The sequence below is a fragment of the Microcebus murinus genome, chromosome 8, assembly GCF_040939455.1.
Source record: "Microcebus murinus isolate Inina chromosome 8, M.murinus_Inina_mat1.0, whole genome shotgun sequence".
Lineage (NCBI taxonomy): Eukaryota > Metazoa > Chordata > Mammalia > Primates > Cheirogaleidae > Microcebus > Microcebus murinus.
Window position 1 is genome coordinate 22,523,958 of NC_134111.1, and position 9,689 is coordinate 22,533,646.

The window sequence follows — 9,689 nt, forward strand, 5'->3', positions numbered from 1 at the left end:
AGTTGTTAAGATACTGGCAACCAGATTTTCTTCCTTTCTTGTGACCTGAAGCATTCCACCTCACATGATGTTTTAGAGATTAGAAAAGCTCAACTCACTGGATCCTACTAGTAGTATACTTGCAGGTGTTTTATAAGACTTGGGAAAGTAATGATTTGAAAATGAAAGTGAAAGCAATGGAAGGAAGGAAGGAAGGAAGGAAGGAAGGAAGGAAGGAAGGAAGGAAGGAAGGAAGGAAGGAAGGAAGGAAGGGCTATTATTTATATCATTGGATTATTTAGTTTAAAATATATCAAAAGGAATCAGGCACAATGGCTCACGCCTGTAACTATAATCCTAGCACTTTGGGAGGACAAGGCAGGGGGATTGCTTGAGGCCAGAAGTTTGAGACCAGCTTGAGCAAGAGTAAGATCCCATCTCTACAAAAAACAGAAAAGTTAGCCAGGCATGGTGATATGTGCCTGTAGTCTCAGCTGCTCGGGAGGCTGAGGCAGGAGGACCACTTGAGCCCAGGAGTTTGAGGTTGTAGTTAGCTATGATGTTGCCACTGCACTCTAGCCCAGTAACAGAGCAAGACCCTGTTTAAAAAAAAAAAAAACATGTCAAAAGGGATTTTGTAAAACACAATAATATGTTAAGTATAATAACTATTTCACTCCGGTTTGTCTCAAAATTTATTATGAAGTCTGAATAAAGTATTGATCCTCAGCAAAATAATCATGACAGTGACAGTAGATATTTTGCATATACTTCAAGATTGTGGAGAGAAACTTTCACATGTGCTCTCACAAAGCTTTCACAACTCTGTAAAGTGAGTAGAGTATGTGCTATACGCTGCTCCCAGTTCAGAAAAGAAGAAATCAAGCTGGAAACCTTTCCTAGGCTTATTTAGCTAGTAAGTGCAAAGTCTATGCTTGTGGACTCCAAACCACCTCCTCAGTCTCTCTTCAGTGCACTTTATTCATGTTGTTCTACTTGTGTGGCTCTTACAACGGCCTAAAGATCAACGTCTTGCAAAAACCATTGGTCACTTCTCAATCCTTGTCTTATTTCTTCTTCCAGAAACATTCATTACAACTGATTATGTCCCCTTTCAGGAAACTTTTTTGTTTGTTTGTTCTAATTATACCTGATCATCTAATTTTCCTCCTCTTTTAACAACTACTTCTTCTCAGTCTGTCTGGCTCTTCTTCTTGGGCTCTTCCTCCAGATGATGGAGCTACCCAGGCCTTGGAACTAGACCCTCTGCAGTGTTCTGTCTAAACTCTCTCCCTGGATGATCCCACTAGATTTCGCTGCTACCTATGAAACAACGCAGCCCAAATGTGTATCTGAAGCCCTGACCTCTCCACTGACCTTTGTCTACTTACACAACTCTTCCTCTTGAGAAGCTACTAAACATTTTGAACTTCACCAATAGTAGTCCACTAGATTTTATCCTCAGATGTGCTAAGCTCCTGCCCAAACCATTATTAGTCTCTTCTGGAACACAGCAGGAGGCTGCTAACTCTCTCTCTCTGCTTCTATTTCTCTCTAGAGTCCATTTCCCTACACAGAAACCAGAGTGATCTTTTCAAATTATGTTTTAGACCACGGCACTCCCTTGCTTAGTGCTATCCAATGACTTCCAAATTCCTTACCATGAATTAAAGCCACGTTTTATCCCATTTCTGCCTTCCTCTTTCATCTATTTATTCACTCAAAAAACATTTATTATTCACTTATTCTGTGTCTCTAGGAATCCCTAATATATGTGTTATGTTCCTTGGAAGAGAATTAAAGGGAAAGAGGGAAAGAGAAAGAGAGACAGAGAGATTGAATGTGCATTTAACATTTAAGATAGTGTTAAGATAGCATCCTAGGGAAAACCTCTTTGTCTTTGATGGAGTAATGCTTAGCAGATACTTAAATGAGATCAGGGAGGGGATCTAGCATCTGTCTGGAGGAAGATATTGCTGTGATCCTTTATCACCCATACTTCTTTTATATCCTTCAGATGGATGCAGTAGCCTTTTTTCTGTACCTTTAACACCTCTAGCTTATTCTTTTTTTTTTTTTTTTTTGAGACACAGTCTCACTCTGTTGCTCAGGCTAGAGTGCTGAGCTAGAGTTTGAGGCTAGAGCCTCAAACTCCTGGGCTCAAGCAATCCTTCTGCTTCAGCCTCCCGAATAGCTGAGACTACAGGTATGCGCCACCATGCCCAGTTACCTTTTTCTATATATTTTTAGTTGTCCGGCTAATTTCTTTCTATTTTTAGTAGAGACAGGGTCTCACTCTTGCTCATAGCTGGTCTCAAACTCCTGACCTTGAGCGATCCTCCTGCCTTGGCCTCCCAGAGTGCTAGGATTACAGGTGTGAGCCACTGTACCTGGCCTAGCTTATTCTTGCTGTGAGGTCTTTGTACTGTGTCTTCCCTTGGCTTGGAAGTCTCTACCACCAGAGAGTTGCATGTTTGAGTTCACATCAGCATTTGCATTTCAGCCAAATATTACCCCCTCAAGCAGCCCCTCCCTGAGCACCCTAAGTACCTCTACACTCTTTGCTACTGTCACTGTGGAGTCCACCACCAATGTCTCATTAGTAACTCCATAGCTTCATTTATTGCTATATTAAATGTTTTGCCTTGCATGTGTGTGGAATGGAAGGGATTGTTATTTATCTCTTTTTCTCTGGCAACATCCATAAGAACAGAAACCTTTAATAGTCTTATTCACTGCTGGATACCCAGAGCATAGAACTCAACTTATAATCCAATATGTATATATGATATTTCAATGAAAAGTTGGACTTAAACCCTGATCTTCAGACTCTATGCTTTTACCATGTACCAAAGGAGTCAGTTGCTAATTGCTGCAAGCTTTCCAGTATCCCGTAACCTCTACTTGCTTTGGCTATTTTTGTTCATACACTTTCATAAAATTCTCACCACCAGACTCTACCATGACAAGGAAAAAAATAGGTGAAATTCTCAGAAGATATCAGCTAAAATGTTTATATTGCCACCTGTCTATTTAGCATAAATTAGTTTATCAGATTATTGAGATGAAATAAATCTTGTGCCCTTAGAAGATGAGAACTATTAATAAATGGGAAAACTTCAGTGTTGAGAGATGGGGAGATGGGACTGGTAAGTGCAGGGAGGTGTATAGGCGCTCAACAAATAGTTTTCACCTGTCATATGCCCCTAGGGCTTGAATAAAGCATCAATCACAGCTTTAGGTTATTTACCTAAACTGATCAGTGAGATTGAGTCTGTTAGAGAGGTCAGCTGTTAGCCCAGGGGGGAAAATAAGATTGATTTCCAAAGAATAGTGATTCTCTACCCTGTCTCCACATTAGAATCTCCTGTGAGACTTGATAAGGTACCAATGATTGCACCTCAACTGCAGAGTGTGGTATATTCAGCTGTGGCCTCGGAGGTGGGGAGGAGAGGACTGGGGCTGGGGCACAGCATTTTAAAAATCTCCGTTAGTAATTTTAATGTGCAACCAAGACCAAGAAACACAACTTTAGGAAAAAGTAGCCCACCCGAAATGAAGTGACAAAGTAAGAGAAGTGGTAATTTAACTGACTGTTTACACAAAGCATTGCTCTGAAAAGCACTTTGAGGATTACATACAACTCTTTTTAAATTACCACGATAAAATCAGAATGGCATATAGAATCTATGGGGCATATCACAGGAAAGCATATGAGTATCACTATCAGGAAACAGGTTTACGTACCCTAATAGGATGAGAGAGATTCTGAGCTGCTTCTCTGCAGGAGAGTAATGCTTTTTTCGCCCGGTATCCTTTCCTCAGGGCCCTGAGTTATGGCAAAAGAAAATAAAATGGAGCCCTGGAGGAGCCCCATAGGAAATGCATGCGAGAAAAATATCATACTTGGTAAGTGCATGCTGAGTGGGTAGGAGTAGCAGAATCATTCCTGCATCTGATTTTTGCTGTACTTCCAACATTTCTGATCTCAGGCAATGATTATTTGGTACCACAACAAAATATTGTTAAATAACCACTATAATAAAATAAATATAATGTGTTGAGGGACAATTATGTAATCTAGCACAGGAGGAGGTGTTTCACATTCATAATGCATTTTATCTTCAAAAACTCCTTCCAAGTTGGTATTTTTTTATCTCTGTCAAATGAAGAAATAGGCTGAGAAAGCTAATGGAATGTGTTCAAGATCACACAAATAATAAGTAATGGAGTGGGTTCCAAAGTCAAATTTTTCGGACCACAAATTTTTGCTCATTGACAACAATACTCGATAATACTACTACCACGAGTCAAGAGCTGGGTTGGGTACAGGGGAAGAACACTCACAGAGGGGAAAATTATAAGTAACCAAAGACTCCCAAGTAATATTTCTGGAGCAAGAATTTTTCATGAAATTTATCAGTTCTCTCTCTCTCCCATCAACCAGATTATCAGATTGTCTCATGATTTATCTTTCTTGAGAACTATAAGAATGAACAACCTTCCTTAGGAAAAAAAAAAAAAAGAGTATACACATATCTCCAAGCCAAATGCAGAGATCATGACCAACATGGGTCATAGCATGGAGTGAAAATTTACAGCTAGAGCCAGAGAAGGTGAACTGCTCAGCCAACAGCCTCTCCATCTACTGTAATCCAGACCACAACAGGGCAGAACTTTGGCTGAAATGCCAGGAAATTTATCTAGCCAGGTTTTGGGATTCTAAACTTCAGGTTGAGGAAAACTGAAACTGCAACTTCTAATGCGATGATAACGAGACTCTTAAAAATTATATAGAGATTATATAGGCCTAGGTCACCGCTTTCATTCTCGTGCCTTGGGGCCGTCTGAAGACAGATTCCAATGATTCATGTGATCTCATTCCTAACCCTCTGAGCAAAACATACCAATAGCCTGTAAATAAATAATGAGAGAGGCTGTGTGAGAGCCGGTGGCAAAGGTTTTAGGAAAACTCACATGCGCATATGCCATTCTTCTAACTAAATTTTGTGCTTTTTATGTGTTCAGTCAAGAATGAAAACAATATTATAAATGTTGGGCTTTCCAGGCTTGACAGATGCTCATCTTGGGATGGAGTCACATACACAGATAGAAAATGGGCTGTAACAAGTTCTTTGCAGAGGATAAGTGAGTGTTTTTGGAATCTATTATGAAAAGCCACTGTAGCATGTATATCTTTTTTCTTATTACCCAGATTTATTCTGTAAAACTTTCCCTCCGCCATTTTTACTCTCCAACTGACAATTTTCAGTGTTCCTATGTTATTACTGCTTACTTGGTATAAAGCAGAAAGGATGTTTTACAGCAGCTATACGAAGTACCATTGAGAATTAAATTGCTTTCCTTTTTTCCTCATCATTGTGAATTTGGTACAGATGAAAGATGGAAGATTGGCAGCCAGGGAGTCGAAAGTCCTCTGTTATCTATGAGATGCACACGATATGGGCAGAGGCAGCCCAAACTTCCCTCTTCACATCAGCCATATGCCAGCTTTCAAATCTTGGAGAAAGAGCTCTGTGGGAGAGTATGTCATTTGTGAAAGATAGGATTTCAAGATAGCATTTCTTAAAGAAAGAAAGAAAAAAAAAAGAGTAGGGATTTACAAAGCAGTCAGAGGAGGGGAAAAAAATAGGAGAAAAGATTTACAAAGGTGCCTTTTGGGTCCTGTTTTGCTTGAGAATGATGTGAGCTGTGTTTCACCTTCATCTGCGTATCTGTTTGCCACCTTGGAATTCTCTGCCCATTTTTGTTGTGTCTGAGCAGGCTCAGTTCCTGTAACAAATTCCCTTATTAGCCACAGCCAAGTCCTGAGGCTCCCTATAAAGAGACACAGTCTGAAACAGCAGACCATCGTGGAATGTGTTCACACGCTGTTGCTTTCCCGTCTCTGTTTCCGATCTGCCCGCTCTTGCCTAGGTGATTTAGCTTTCTCATTGCCTTGCACCTGGTCTCTGCCTTGCAGCTTAGCTTGATACCAGCTTTATTCCTGGACAAATCTTTTAGCTCCCTTCTAGCAGCTTGGCAGTCGCGTCCCTGCTACCTTCTACCCAGCCTAGTCTCTTGAAAACCTGGCCTGGGCTCAGGGAGTTCTGACAGGATACATCACAGGCAAAATTTGTCACGGGTTTCTATCCACCCTGCCTGAACCCTCCTCTTTCCTGTTGTTTCTCATTGATTTCAAAGAGCCTCTCAACTGCCCAGGGCTTCACCATGAGGGAGCTCACCAAATGCTCAAGTCTAACCTTTTGGTCTTCCTTTTCCTCAGCCGTCCTCCCGCTGTGCTGCAAGCTGCAGCATTTACCTTCCTTTCTTCCCACTGTGAGTGTCTGATGGGCAGAGGCATCTCAGCTTGCTTTGTTAAGCACAGGCTTTCATAATGCACTATTTAATGAACATTTTTCATTATGATGATGAGTTTGCAGACCCTACAATTATATTTTGTCTAAATTAAATTTTTTATCTCACCAGTGCAAACCTGCTGCTCCTCCTGTGATCCCTATTTTTGTTTATGGTTCCACTATTTTTCCAGGCTCCCAGCCCTAAATAGCATGGACTCCTCTTTGATTTCTCCCTTGCTGCCACATTAAACCTCCTTTCAAATCCTGTTGATTCTCATCCATCCCCGGTCTTTTATCCCACTCCCATTACTCTATTCGTTTGAATGAAATACTGAAAGTCTCCTAATTTGCCTGCCTGCTTCTAGTCTTTCCCCTTCAAATCCATTGTATACCTCACTGCCAGCTTAAGCTTTCAGAAGTCATTGAATTTCTGCTCCTACTGTGTGATTCCAGGAAAGGTAGTCAATTTCTAGAATTCACTTTCAGTTTCTCATCTGTAAAACTATGATAATAATACCTCAAAATAGTATATTGTTATGATTAATTATCTTTTAGTGCCACAATTATGACAAAGATTCTTTGCTTGACCAAACTTTAGTCATGTTTCTGAACCTTCTCCTAGGTCCATCTGTGCACATCTTTGTAAACTTCGGTTTTCACAAACTCCCCCCTTCATATCTGATCACCCTCTATATCTGATTGGGTTCCCCATCCTCCACCATCCCCCAGGTGACATCTGTCTGATCACTCTGGCCTGTCTTCAGCAAGACTCTTGTTAGGTTGGTTTAAGCAGAATTCCCCCTGGCCCTTATAAAGGAAAATAAAAATCTCAGGACTCCCTTCCACCAAATCCTTATACAGTATGCAAAAAGGAAGGAGGCTGAGTCATGAAACACCTCCTTCCAAATGAGAAGCTTTTAACTAAAATTAAGCATCTGCCAGAAGAATAAAGGCCTCAGGCACCTGCAAAGGAACTGCCTCTACAGATCATTCATAAAGAAATTCTTTGCTGGCTTCCCATAAACAAGGACATGCAAATTGTAACTTTGACTCTGCAGGCTAAGTCTAGCCCCTAAAAATAAGGTCTGTTGGATCCCATACTAACAATGTTGATTACAGGTTTGTCTTCCTAAGTGCAGAAAGAAACAAGACAAGACCAAGCATTCTTCCACCTACCCAGGGACATCTGCATAATTGACGCTTCCTTCACTCCCTTTTTCTCTTCTAATACTTGCTTATCTTGGATAAGATACAGATTTCTTGAGACTGACAATGTTAGGCCGCAGAAATTTACAGCCCGTGTGGGGGAGAGACGACCGCCTAGAAAAAGACTCAGAGTCCAGAGACTTGATGCAAAAGCATGAGGTTTTATTTCCAGCGCAGCGCAGGGGCAAGCGAGCTAGGGAAGCTGCCGCGCTGGCCTTTTTTTCCTTAGGATTTTTATAGGCAGAAACCACACGCAGGTGGCTAGGGATCACAGGGTAGGGGGAAATTCCATGGGCTTTGACCTTGCACAAACATGTACCAGATGGGCTAATATTGGGAACTTCTAATCTTGGTCAATAAACTCCAAGGACTAACGGCAAGCGGTTTTCGGGGAGTTACAGAGTGGCGCCGGCGCCAGCGGGGGAGGGAATAGGGTTGAGCGAGCTGAGGGGTGCCAGCGGGGGAAGGGAGTAGGGTTGAGCAAGCAGAGTTTACAGAAGCAGAACGGCAGGTTAGATTTTTCTCCACAACAAGAGTGTGACCATTTGTCTCTTTTGTCTTACTACCCACCTGCTTCTTCTTTATTTCTTTCTGTGTTCCCTATCCCCTTTAAAGTCTGAATTTCCAAATCTTGCTTTGGAAAAACAGCTACAAATTTGTCTGTGGTTTGTGTTTTTCCCGGGCATGTCCTCAAACTTTGGCTTAATAAATCTCTATTGATTGGGACCTTTGCCTCAGTCACTTATTTTGTGTTGTCACCCCTGATGTTTCTTCTTAGTAATTTCCTATCCACTGACCTCCACTCTGCTTCTTGGCTATAAATTCTCACTTGTCCATGCTGTATTTGGAGTCGAGCCCAATATTGTTTAATGATGCCTTTTGATTTCCATTAATATAGTCCAAAATAGCAAGGTTTTCTTTTTTCTTTTTCTTTTTTCCAATAGAGGGCTTTTACTGCATCTTTAAAATATAACAAATAGGTCTTAGGAACCATCCAGCATCTTGTTGTTTCCGTAGGTGGACAATTCTTAGATTGTTTCATCAACCTACTGAATTATTCCTTTTATAGAGACATAGATTCCATCCAACTTTTTCTTTGTTTTTAACTGCTGTGGCTTGGTGAACCAAAGCAGCTAAATTTGACATGAGTTCAATGTCATTTCCTTCAAAGATTAACTAATTTTTCTGAGCTTAAGACAGTGAGCAAGCAAAATCTGACCTCATCCAAACCCTGCAGATATATTTTTCACCCAAGTGATTTTGGATTTCCACCAGCCCCATTCTCCTGATGCTGATGAGGAAGAGCATATACAGACCTCATCTGGTAGCAGAAGCCCAGTGTAACACTGCTGATCATGTTCTGTACCTAACTGCAGACTGTGGGAATGGTAGCTAGTTCCTTTCTGCTTCTCCACCATTTGTGCAATCAGAGCTTCTTCCTTTTTTTTCCCAAGAAGACAGAGTTCTACATTGATGTGATTGAAGTTGCTCTGCAGGGCTCCTCTGGAGGCCTTTACAATGACTGTGTGTCCCTTCTGGTTGCTGAGAATGACCTTCATTCTCTCAGCAGTCCTGTAAGAACTATAAGTTGTTTTTCTCGATGGTTGATGATTCAAGTATCTAGTTCATGAAGACATCTACCTTTATGACATTTACCTTTATGTTTTCAAGCCCTGAGATCATGGAGATATCTTCTATATCATCTTCTACAAGCTTTATCATTTACATTTATATTTATATCCATAATACATATAGAATTGATTTTCTGTGTACAGTATGAAGTATGGGCCAAGTTTCATTTTCTTAATATCTATTAAGTCATCACCATTTATTGAAAAGATAATGCTCTGCAATGCAACCATTATCATAAGTCAAGTATCCTTATTTGCATGGGACTGTTTCTTGCTGCCTGTTTTTTTCCATTATTTCATCAGGATAATTTTTAAACATACTAAAAATTGAAAGAATTGATCATTGAACACCTGTTGGTGCTCAGACAATAATGTCCCAAAATGAAGATCTCAGAAGCAGCTTCAGAAGCAAATGTTTTTCTCTGACATTCCCCTGACCTCCTGTCTCTGGCCTTTCATTCTCTGGTGACCCTAGCCATAAAAAATAGAATCCCTCTTTCCCAAGGCAGGTCTG

General features: G+C 40.8%; 1 pseudogene; it reads right to left on the reverse strand.

Annotated features, from left to right (window-relative positions):
* Window positions 1-8,590: 8,590 nt before the first annotated feature.
* On the reverse strand, window positions 8,591-9,103 carry LOC105865039 (large ribosomal subunit protein uL6 pseudogene; annotated as a pseudogene).
* Between the last annotated feature and the right edge of the window lie 586 nt (window positions 9,104-9,689).